The sequence below is a fragment of the Halichoerus grypus genome, chromosome 4 (assembly GCF_964656455.1).
Source record: "Halichoerus grypus chromosome 4, mHalGry1.hap1.1, whole genome shotgun sequence".
In the NCBI taxonomy this organism is placed as follows: domain Eukaryota; kingdom Metazoa; phylum Chordata; class Mammalia; order Carnivora; family Phocidae; genus Halichoerus; species Halichoerus grypus.
Window position 1 is genome coordinate 46,512,409 of NC_135715.1, and position 12,539 is coordinate 46,524,947.

A 12,539-nucleotide genomic window follows, 5' to 3' on the forward strand; every position below is an offset into this window, starting at 1 on the left:
TTTCTCACTTTTCTCATCTATATTTTCTTCTACCAATCAAATTCTATCCATCCTCCAAAGAACAACTTAGAGACCCATAAATTCCTCTCCATTCTCTTTCCAGGGTGCTCCCGTGACACGTGCTTCTGTTGCACGCTCTACACAAACTTTTATGAAACAGTGGATGTCCACCGCTAGTCTAGAATATAAACTGTTTCTGCCCTTGAGGGGAGGCTGTATCACAGGCAGATTCCTAATTGTCACAGCTTTCAGCACAGTGACTTTTACACAGAATGTCCCATAAATGATTACTGAATTGAAAGAAATGGAAACGTAATTCCCAGTGTTAGCAACAAGAAAAAAAATGCACTGAGAATGAGGTTATTTTGTTTACTATCTTCTCTACCTGTTTTGATATGGAATTTTCACTTAAATGCAAGTATAGCTTTGTAAATAAAATGTTCATTATTCTCATTGTATTTCTATAAAGCTTTCTTTGCCATAGAGCAGATGAATTTTAGGGATGGTACATTCCATATTGGCGTGGTGCTCTGCATTTTTAGTGTCAACTTTCGATGGTACTTACCTCTGCCCAGCGAAAAGAGCTGGTACCACATAAAAATCACATCTGCTGTCATAACTATTGTCATAGGTCCCTTTCTTTCTCCAAAATGGCAGCAGAAAAGCTGTGCACAGAACAGAATCCCAAAATGTGGGAGCTTTCCGAGGCACCCCATTGTCCTTTCTGTCGTACTATAAATGAAACAAAAAGCACTGGCAGTTGGCTAAAATCTGACTGCCAAAAGTAATAAATAAAATGTTTAATGGTATGTCATTTTCAAATGGAAAGGTCTTGATAGTCCACAAAAAAGACATATTAATTTAATATACAGTGAATCTGTGTACAGTAGCAGCAAGTTTCCTGATAGATGTGATTAATTGAATTCAGTTCTCATAACAAGTCCACAAAAACATGTGGAAGGACATGGTGTAAGGAGAAAACTCGTTTTTGCTTCCAAAATTTACCCAAAGTTAGTTCAAATCTAATTTATAACTTAGTATTGAAAGCTAAGCATGGCGATGTGCTAAAGTGGAAGAAACAGAGGTTTGAAACCTGATAGAACTGTATTAGATTCCTGGTTTTGGCATTTCATAATTGGGAGATATTGTCTTGTTATTTAACTCTCTAATCTCAGTTTCTTAATTTGTAAAATGAAGATAAGATTAAACATCTCGTATACATGTCCTGGCTGTTAGAGATAGTTATGATGTCTGAAACACAGCTGTTTAACAAATAATAGCTACTTCTGTGAATATTATTGCCATATATAAAGTATCGGCAAGAATAATAGCAAAAGATATAAGTATTTTGAAGTCTATCCCATGGAAAAGGATCAGAGAGTGTAGGACCCCACTGGAAATTCCCTCCAAGTTGAAAAGACCATGCCATCTTCTCTGCTCTGGTCCTCAGATTTTCATTCTCTGGGGAATTGAATCATTCCTACAATATAAAAACTGAAGTAAAAGAACAATCAGAAAACTGTACAAATAGGAGGCATATAAACACTTTGGGAGGTGGGGCGCCTGGGTGGCTCAGTCGTTAAGCGTCTGCCTTCGGCTCAGGTCATGATCCCAGGGTCCTGGGATCGAGCCCCACATCGGGCTCCCTGCTCCGCGGGAAGCCTGCTTCTCCCTCTCCCACTCCCCCTGCTTGTGTTCCCTCTCTCGCTGTGTCTCTCTCTGTCAAATAAATAAATAAAATCTTTAAAAAAAATAAAAAATAAAAAATAAAAAAATAAACACTTTGGGAGGAATCCAAAACTTTTCTCCCAACTATTTCTGATTTCCCATTCTTTGAGATAATTGCCTATTAGTATCCTCCTCACTAAAAAGCCACAGTGCTTATTACAACAGAGGAGAATGTCTCAACCGTCCTCCCAGTTCTAATTTTAATCTGGGATAATCTGCCTAAATTTATTAGCTTTTATTTTCAACAAATTACTCTGCAACATATTAATTACTTTTCTTTCTGCTAACATACGCCAAATATATTCTACATGAAGGTACTATAGTATATCTATTTAGACATTGTTCTTAAGAAACAAAAAGGTTGATATGAAAGATGAAGATGGGATGGGCAGGTAGCAATTTGTCCAGAACAAGTTAGGCTGCTGTAAAAAAGTGTGTAAGGGGGAAAAAAAGTTTGCTTTTTTTTTTTTTCTGGATATGTTTGCACAAAAACTAAACACATCCTCTGACCTCCACTTTAAATAAATGGCTCTCCTGAAATTCATGAGCTAAATCAAGGCTTCCAACTCATATTTTACTTCCATCTTCTCTATCCAAAAGAAAAAAAAAATGATACGTAAAGGATAGAAGAAATTGTTAAAAGGAATAGAAATATAATATAAATGAAGAGACAGTAAGAGCTATTTAACTATTCAATATGAATTCAAATCAGTCAGCCCAGATATGGTTCATAGCAAGGAATTTGGGAGAACTTGCTACAAAGCTACTATTGACAATATTTGTGGAACCAGAGAGGACTGGAACCAAGAGAGTCACTGGAAAACTGAAACTATCAAGTGTTCCTACTTGCAAGAAACTAAAATTTCTAGCATACATGTTTTAATAGCTGGTTTGTAAATCTCTAGAAATAAAACCATTGACTATTAGCAAGCAACATATATTTACACAGAAGAGGAGCCAACTCACTCTTTTTCTTTCAAAATCCTAAATCTAACAATATTTTAGAAAAGGGGTATGACAAAATCTCTCTTTTTTTTTAATTTAAATTCCAGTTAGAAAAAAGAAATCTTGCCATTTGTAGCAACATGAATGGAGCTTGAGAGTATTATGTTAAGAAGCATAAGTCAGAGAAAGACAAATATGTAATTCTCATATGTGGACTATAAGAAACAAAACAAGGGAGCAAAAGAAAACTATCTCTCCAAAAAAAAAAAGGATGGAGAGATGGGTCAAAGGATTGATTGTAGAACTAGGTAGTTTGAAATATAGATTGGTATGAGTTAGTGGGGAAATTTTTAAGCAGAGCTTATAAGTGTATGTCTTCAATCTTACTCAAAATTTTGAATCACATTAATTTGAAAATTCTAGCTAATAAATTCTGTATCAGAATCAGTATCAAAATAAATAGCCTAACACAATGGATTCAATCTAACATAATAGAAATAATTAGGTAACTCTAAATTAAAACATGTAGCAACATAAACCAAACTATATTGGTACCTAGTGATAAGACTGACTTAAGCATAACTATATGTATGTGTTTGTTGCAAGGTCAACCTTAAAGTTTAAAAGAATGTAACATATCATTCATTAAGTTAAATCTCCCACTTAATATTGATATTTTCTCCTGATTAATGATTAACTCGCTTTTATTTTATTAAAGTGGATCCTCCCTCTACAAATATAATTTAGATCATTTCAACTTAAGTTGTTTAGGGAAGTAAAATTGATCATAGCATCATAAAACACACTAATCGCTTAAAAGTGAGTAATCGCTTATAGCATCACTTATAAAATTGTCCCCAAACAACCATTTCCAGCGTGACAGTAACTATGAAGTTTCTTGTTGACTAAAATTTTGTACAAATTGATTCCACATTGAAACATATTAAAAATTAATAGTAAAACTAAATGTAAATATTTCAAAAGTTGTGGTATTTATACCAAAAAAAAAAAAAAAAAGGATGAAAGGGATGATGGAGAATGCTTGAATTGCAAGCAAAGACTTTAAAATGAGGATCAGAAAATTTAAACTAAGCAGCGACATTGGAAAAAATTATAACATCCTGAACATTTCCAAAGAGGGCAACTTGAATATCAATGAATTAAGAACAGAGCCTGGAGTAATTAATGGAGTGAACTATATAGTCTCAATAATGATCCTTTTCATATTGCCAAAGTCAAACATGAGTTAAAAAATATCATATTATAAAATTGTGTTACAAAATTACATACACACCCAAAATGTACCAATACTTGCTGCAGTCTAAGTTACCTTGTAACTTTTACAACTTAAAATTTGGTGACTATCAGATAAAATTTCCACTTTGGTAATTGTAGTTTTAAGACAAAATCCCAATATGATATTTTTTTCACTCCTTACTATGAAATTTTATTTCCTTTTTTTTAGAGTGGAATCAATTCAATTGCCTTTTTCTGACACTGAGATAGCAGTAATCTCATCTGCTACCTACTGAGACTGCATTCTCTTTGTCAACAGATCAGGCTTTTATACTTCATTACCTATTCATTCATTAATGTATTCAAAAAATGTTTGTTGGGTTCCTTCCACAAACTAGACTTATTTGTAAAAGCTGGAGTAGAACATTTCACATATTCAGTCAACATTTTAACTAATTTTCTGTATCTTCTGTCCACTCTGCCTGTTGTAGTCATACTTAACAAATCACCTCTGCCACATAATAGCTTTCAAATATTTGAAAATAGCTGTCATGTTTCCCTTTAATCTTTTCGTCCTGTAAGAAATACCGAGGTCCTTTAATTGTATTTTGTTTGGCGTAGTTTTGAAACCCATCAGCAACCATGTACTTCAGAGGTACTGTGATTTCTAGATTATTTCCTCATCGTTCCTTTCACCCTCCTTTAGTGCCCTCCTATAATTTGTCTGAGATGTTTTTAAAATGTAATTTACCAAAAGTAAATTTGATATATATACAATATGCTCATGTAGAATAGAGAATACATATTGTATCCTTTGCCCAGGACAGTATATATGTCCATCTGTACAGCCAAAAATTGCACTCACAACTTTTTTCAGAGACACATCAGTGCTTAGGGCCAAATGAAGATTTTCTTCCTCTAACTCACCCACCGTGGTTTAGCTAAAACTGTCGCAAAGTCAGATATTTTCAATCCTTTATTAACTTCAGTTGAGGTTTTTAGCACTCAACTTTGTATCTTTGTTTATCCCTGTTAAATTTCATCTTGTTAATTTCAGCCTATTGTTTTAATCTTTTAAGGTGATGTTTACTGTTAATTCTGTGCCAACAATATTTGTCATATTGCCCAGTTTTTTGTCACCTACAAATTTAATAATTGGACTCTGTGTCTTGCCGATTCATTCAAAAATAAAGATGATGAACCTGAGACAAGCATAGAGCCCTGTGGCACCCTGCTGGAGATTGCATTGCCTAACTGTTTGCATGAGGATGCTAAGCCAGGTGTGAATTTCCCTTTCTCTGCTATCATCCAATCTATATTCCACAAGTTTACAATCAAGCAGTCATGAATGCATTTACAATGCTTTTCTGAAACTGGAATACACAGTCGTTAAAGTAGGCCCACTAATTTCCCCCAGAAGAATTGTGTAGCTCCTTTCTCTGTGCACTTATTGCACTTTTTATGTACCTACAATGTAATACCTACTGGAATTATATTAGAATCATTTGTTTGCACAGCAGGTCATGCAGTGGTACTCAATATTTATTAGTCGAATGAGTAAATGAGGGGTAGGTAAGTTTGTGTTAACTTCTCAGTCAAGGACCCTAACAGAAAATGACACAGGATTGTTATCCTGTACATATTGAATGACTTTTGGCAATACTTAAGGTCTCAGCTAATAGGATTCAGTATATTAAGATCATCGCATGACTGTAAGTTGTACAGATGACAGGAATTGCTACTTGCATTTAGTGCTGGAGAAACCAGAGTAACTAAAAATTATGACTGCTCCAGGGTCTATGACAAAGCAATTTAAAATAGTACTCACACGTCCTACTTTATAGAAATGTTCCACTCAAATCAGGGACACATCTGTCAAATCAGAGGAGCTGCTTGGGGGTATATCATGTTTTGCCAATGCAAATTAATGTAGCAGTTTGAATTAATGTTTTGTGTTACGTGCTTGCTTTTGTTTGTGAATTTTTAATAATGGTGTATGCAACTATTTTTATCATTAAATATTTATTGTATATCAGCCATGTAGTAGATATTCTGCTATGTATGCATAGCACTGTGCGGGCTCTATAAGAGGCATTAAATATAAGATATTTAATTTGCTATTTATAATATATAGATGTATTGAACATATCTCCTCATTCTTGGGAGCGCATCATCTATTTGGTGAAGACACAAATAGATGCTTGGGAAAATTAAATAGCCAAATAGGTACATGATTAAGTTTAATCAGTAGTTTTGTAATGTAATAATGATAATGGTATTTTGATTTTTAATTAAGTAATGATTCACATACTTAATAAATAGCTACTAGGTACTAGCTAAGAAATTATCCCAGTAAGGAAAACAGTTAATGGATTCTGCACTCTACCAATTTACAACTTAATAGCAGATACATTGTAGAAGTTTGAAGAGGAGAAATTTGGTTGGGTTGTTTGTTTAGTAAAACATTCATAAGGACTTTGAACATGTGCTGCATCTTGAAAATTGAACAGTCACAGAATAGAGGGAAGCTCAATTCCAGGCTTAAGAATAACTACTTTGCCTATGGAAGAAAAATAATGACAAAAACAAAGGCTGCTTCTTAAGAGTTGCTGAGTTGTTTTCTTCTTCTTCTTCTTCTTCTTCTTTTCTTCAATCCTCTAGACATATCAAATAGAAAAAGATAATGATATAGATTTCAATTGGGAGATACCAAGGCTTGCACTAGGAAGGATGAGGACAAAACTGTATCCTGATTAAATGAGTCTTAGTGTCCTTTGAAAAAGTAAAACATTTACTGCTCTATTACATGAAGAAAACCTGAGGATCTCATTTATACCCTCTGAATCTAAATGTCAAACCTGGTGTGAAGACTAAAATAAAACATGACTTAAAGAGAGAAAACTCTCATACCACAGCTTCCGACTCACCTAGAAAAGGCCACTGCAGTGCATTTTCAAAGCTGCCTGTCATTCACTTTGCAAATTACAGGTCTTCTGCTGAACATTGATGATCCATCACTGCCATGACAACAAAAGCACTGTCTTAGCAACACTCACGGCAGGCGAGAGAACAACACACTGCTTATAAACACTGTAGTTGGGAGATTAGTGTAAATTCTGAACAAAGAAACAAAATGGATCACACTTTGGAAATGCAATTGAAGTGTGTCAATTTATTTGTGTGAAAATGCATTCCAAACTTCTGCATAGTCAAACTTTGCTTCATGAAGTGTTTGAAAGACTTGCCTAAAGGTACACGTATGAACTTTAAACTTTTAGTTAGTAATTTCTTTAAATTGATGCTGCTTCGATACTAATTTTTAATCAGAATCCAGAAAAATAAATATAAAACATAGAAACTTTTCAATTTAAACAGCATACTTTGAGCACCTTGTTAATAAATGGCAGTTTCACTGGATGAGAAGTCAGAAATATTGTCTAACTGTCATTACTTTATTATTTCATAGATTAGAAATTAAAATTTCTGGTGACTATTTAAATTTATTTTAAAAATTATATTTGCTTTTTAATTATTACAGTTTTTATGAGAAAATAAGTGAGAGTTTTACAACTATGTGTTTGAGAAAAGGAAACAAAGTCATGCATGCTTCTTCCAAAAAAATTTATTACAAGGCTAAAACACATCTATCTCATTTTAGTTTTAGATTACATAAGCAAAAAGGAATTTGTAAGTAGAATATAAAATATGTAACTACTATAATTTATTGAATTATCTATAAGTTTCTAATTGTCAGCATTTGAACATCTTAAAATTGCCTGTGAGTGGGTACTCGTTGATGAGTAAATGGAAATGCTGATCCTCAGATGACTCAACTAAGGGACAAATGGTGGCTTTGAGGTTCCCACCCTCTAGGAGTAGCTTTATTTTTCTATACTACTCCTTAGAGCTCGAATCTTACAATATTTTATACTGTTATCTCTTTAATATGTCTCTAGTTTTTCAATAAACTTGAGGAAATATCTTTTATCTTTGTTCATGTTATCCCTCTATGGTGCTTAGGGCATTGCTGTACATATCATAGACATTGAACATATATTCCCTAAATTCAACTGAAACTAATTTATAAGAGTTCCCACTACTTTATAATTTATAGGGAATACAGCTTTGAGAATAATTTCTTTCGTCTTAGTACAAAGCCCTTTGTTTCATCAGAAGCGCTCTGCTGGAAAACATCTTAGTTCACTACGGTAACCTCCCTTTTAGTTTGCCCACCATAAAATCCTCACCAAATCATTGATGTAGCTTATATTTGGACACCTACATTCATGCAGCTTTGGTGCAGCTTATATTTGGACACCTGCGTTCATGACTTTACACAAACTTTTTAGGTTATCCACTCTACAATATTTAAGGATAATGTTGTTAGAAATTCTTTGTAATATTTACCTGTTTACCAGAAATTTCTATTGTTTCATTCTAAGTTTATTTCTTTCAGCTCAAGAATGCATCAAATGTAGATATTTGTCAACAGTAAGAATTTAGAATATTCCTGGGATGCCCGGCTGGCTCAGTTGGTAGAGCATGTGACTCGATCTTGGAGTTTTAAATTAGAGCCCCACATTGAGTGTAGAGATTACTTAAAAATAAAATCTTAAAAAAAAAAAAAGAATTTTGAATATCTCATGGGTCAGGAACCAAGTTAGTAAATGATCAGGAATTCAGAAATGTATAAAAAAGTTGTTTCAAGTCTGAAGAGTTCACAGTAAATAAAATGGCAATGCTGTATTTTAATTATAAATGTGTGTGTGTATATATACATACATACATATATACACACTTGTGCATGCATATAGACATATATGCAAACATGCATATATTTTTCAAGTTATAAAATACTTATCTGTTAACAGTAAAAATAGAAACTTGCTCATGATTGAATAACTGGTTAATGGCAGACCCAGGACTCCCAACACAGACTGCCCTGTCTTTGACACTCTGCTCTGTTAACACTGACCATAGCATACCACGAATGTCAAATGATGAGAAAAAAAAATCATAAGATTCTAATTGAGGGACATTCTACAAAATGCCTGACCAGGAGTCCTCAAAACTTCCAAAGCCGTTAAAAACAAGGAACGTCTGAGAAACTTTCACAGCCAAGTGAAGATTAAGGAGGCATGAGAACCAAATGTAATGAAGTATCCTAGATGAGATTCATGGAACAGACAAAAGACATAAGGGGAAACGGGAAAAAATCTGAATGAAGTGTAGACTTTAGTTAATAACAATGTATCAATTATGGTTCATTAGTTGTGACAAATGTACCATACTGATGTAAAATATTAATAATAGTGGAAACTGGGTGTGAGATATTTGGGAACTCTCTGCACTTTCTTCACAATAATTCTGTGAATCTAAAAATGTACTAGAATAAGGTTATTTTTTATTTTATTTATTTATTTTTTAAAGATTTTATTTATTTATTTGACAGAAAGAGACACAGCGAGAGAAGGAACACAAGCAGGGGGAATGGGAGAGGGAGAAGCAGGCTTCCCCCTGAGCAGGGAGCCCGATGTAGGGCTTGATCCCAGCACACTGGGATCATGACCTGAGCCAAAGGCAGCCGCTTAATGACTGAGCCACCCAGGTGCCCCAGAGTAAGGTTATTTTTTAAAATGCAAGTTGCAATATAATCTTTATAGTATCATCCTTTATGTTAAGGCAAACCAGAGTATTGTGAATGCATGATATTTATTATATACACACATGCATACATTTTATTATATTGGAAAAATATGTAGAAAGAAGACTCAGCTATTACCATTGACTACACCATTGACTACCTCAGGGAATGAAAGGGAGAGATGCTAAAAGAAAATTGATTGTTTTTCTTTTATATGTGATTTGAGGTTTATTGAGCCATTTGGATATATTTCCTCTCTGAGCTAGACTTTTCTGTGATTCTTTGAATACCAGACATAGAGATTAATATGCTTTTCACTTCCTGTCAAGTGCAATTGCCAGACAATATTCAATCTTTCCCTCAAAGTAGGTGTCTTCAGTCATGCTAGTTGTTTCAGATACCAGACTTGATATATTCCATAGGTGATTGGGACTTAGAGCTGAGCTTCCTACAAGCTCTACCAGCTTTCCATTTTAGGAAAAGAGAGAGAGAGAGGAACGAAGGAAGGAATGAAGGAAGGAAAGGAAGGAAGGAAAGAAGGAAAGGAAAGAAAGTAAGAAAAAAAAGATAGAGGTTTTTTTTGCATAAAAATGACAGCCTTTGAAAATTTATATTACAATTCCTTTTGGCTTTAGTTGAAATAAAAAAATAGTAAACTTCTCCATAATTTATATACACAAACTTAAAAGTCAACAGTACTAGCCAAAATGATATCTATACCTTTAAAAAGTTTTTACTAAGTGGATTTGATAGATCATTTATCTTATTTCCAACAGTACTTGGAGGCCATGTTTCACAAAATGTTGAAGGGACCCTGACCCTCCATCTTTTGATAAAATGTCATTATCATTTAGTCACACATGAAAATAAAACATTTCTACATGGTGGTGTGTCAGAACGTTTAGTCCCTATTTGAGGATTTCCTAGAGATTATCATAGTAACATATTTGCATTCTCACTAGTTATAATGATCACATATTATTTTATAAATAGTAAATAAAAAATAAAATGCACAGGAAAACGAAACTTTTAAAGGACTATGCATTGCTTGAATAAACCAAATTCAAAACAGAGAAGCTTCATGGTATCTATACTAATTTCTAAAAATACCACTTCAAGCCACCTCTCTATGACCATCTTGCTTCACATTTTTAGATAATGTTTGAGACAAGGAATTTTTATTGTAAAAACACTCTGGCAAGTAAAAATTCATTTTTTTATTAGTCAATGTATTATTTAAAACTTCTCAAAGGGAAGTCATAATTTTCCCTTTTTATATTACTTAGCCAAAAAAGCCTTCTAACTGCAGACAACTTTTTTTTTTCCAGAAGATTTTCTTTTTGAAAGAAAAAGCAATTTATCTGACACATCTTTTCAGGCTTTTGAGGAAGTAAAAAAATTGCTTAGTAGTATATTTAAGAGTTCCACTTTGGGGCGCCTGGGTGGCTCAGCTGGTTGAGCGACTGCCTTCGACTCAGGTCATGATCCTGGAGTCCCTGGATCGAGTCCCGCATTGGGCTCCCTGCTTGGCAGGGAGTCTGCTTCGTCCTCTGACCCTATCCCCTCTCATGTGTTCTCTCTCTCTCAAATAAATAAATAAAATCTTTAAAAAAAAAAAAAAGAGTTCCACTTTTATTTTTAATAAAATTTGATAATTTGGGGCACCTGAGTGGCTCAGTCGGTTGAGTATCCAACTCTTGATTTTGGCTCAGGTCATGATCTCAGCATTGTGAGATGGAGCCCTGTGTCCAGTTCTGCACTTGGTGGAGAGTCTTCTTGAGAGTCTCTCTCTCTCCCTCTCCCTCTGCTTCTCCCCCCCGCCCATGCTCTCTCTCAGAATAACTAAACCTTTAAAAATTAAATTAATAATTCAAAAGAGGAATGTTTAAAAAATGATACAATTTGATGGTTAAATGTGGCAATGTTTCCTGATTTGTTTAAAGCTATTGGGATTAGAAGTTCCTTAAAAGTACAAATGCTGTGTTTTGTTTTGTAGGATATTCAAAAATAATAATCATTCAAAAATCTCAATAATCCACACACACACACACACACACACACACACATCTCAATAATCCAAATTATAGAAACAGTGATGCTGTGGGAAAAAAACAAAAGGAAAACAAATATATATTGCTGAAGAAAGAGCAATAATATGTGCCTAAAAATTATTCAATTTATGGTATTTTATTCTTATAGAATGTTTATATCAAATTATTATTTTTCTGATATTTAATCCTATAAAAAATGTCAATACCTAACAACTGTTTGCATATTTACCAATTTCACATTTCCCTCTAGTATATAGCTTTTCCTGATCTTTTTGTTCTTTTTTTCCTCATTGCCTCTATTTAAGCATAATATTGGACTTGAAACATGTCCATTTCTGTTGTAAATATATCCATTTTGCTTTTACCAAGTGTCTTTATAAGATATGGTCATCGCTTATTCTTCTAAAAAAATTCCATTGAATACATTATCTGGTATAATATTAAATTATGTTTGCATAAGCACTCTCATGATAGTATTGCTCCCCGAATTAACTTCCAGGAAGTCATTTATCTTTTCAGAAGGAAGATATTTCTTTTTAACAGATCATGAAATCAATACTGCCTCATCACCTGACTCTTTCTTTTTGCTGTCAAGAAACTCAGAGAAAATCTAATGGCCATTTGCAATAACCGAATCTTATGTTTGGAAAACATTTTCCAAATCATTAGGAGCTGTCTATTTTACTTAAATATGTATTATGTGTATGCAAATGCCTTTACTGTAATCTTAAATGGTTTGTGTTTTTCTACTTCCTCTATTCTTAAGCTTATTTCTTACACTAATCTTTTCTGCTTTTTTTTCTCACTTTCATTTACTATAGCGTCTTCAACTACGTCTTATTTGTGCATGTTTTCCCAAACTATTAGCGCCAGTGCTAACCTTGCTTAGAATTTTCACGTGGTGATTTCCTGATGCTGATGTCTCAACGTAACAT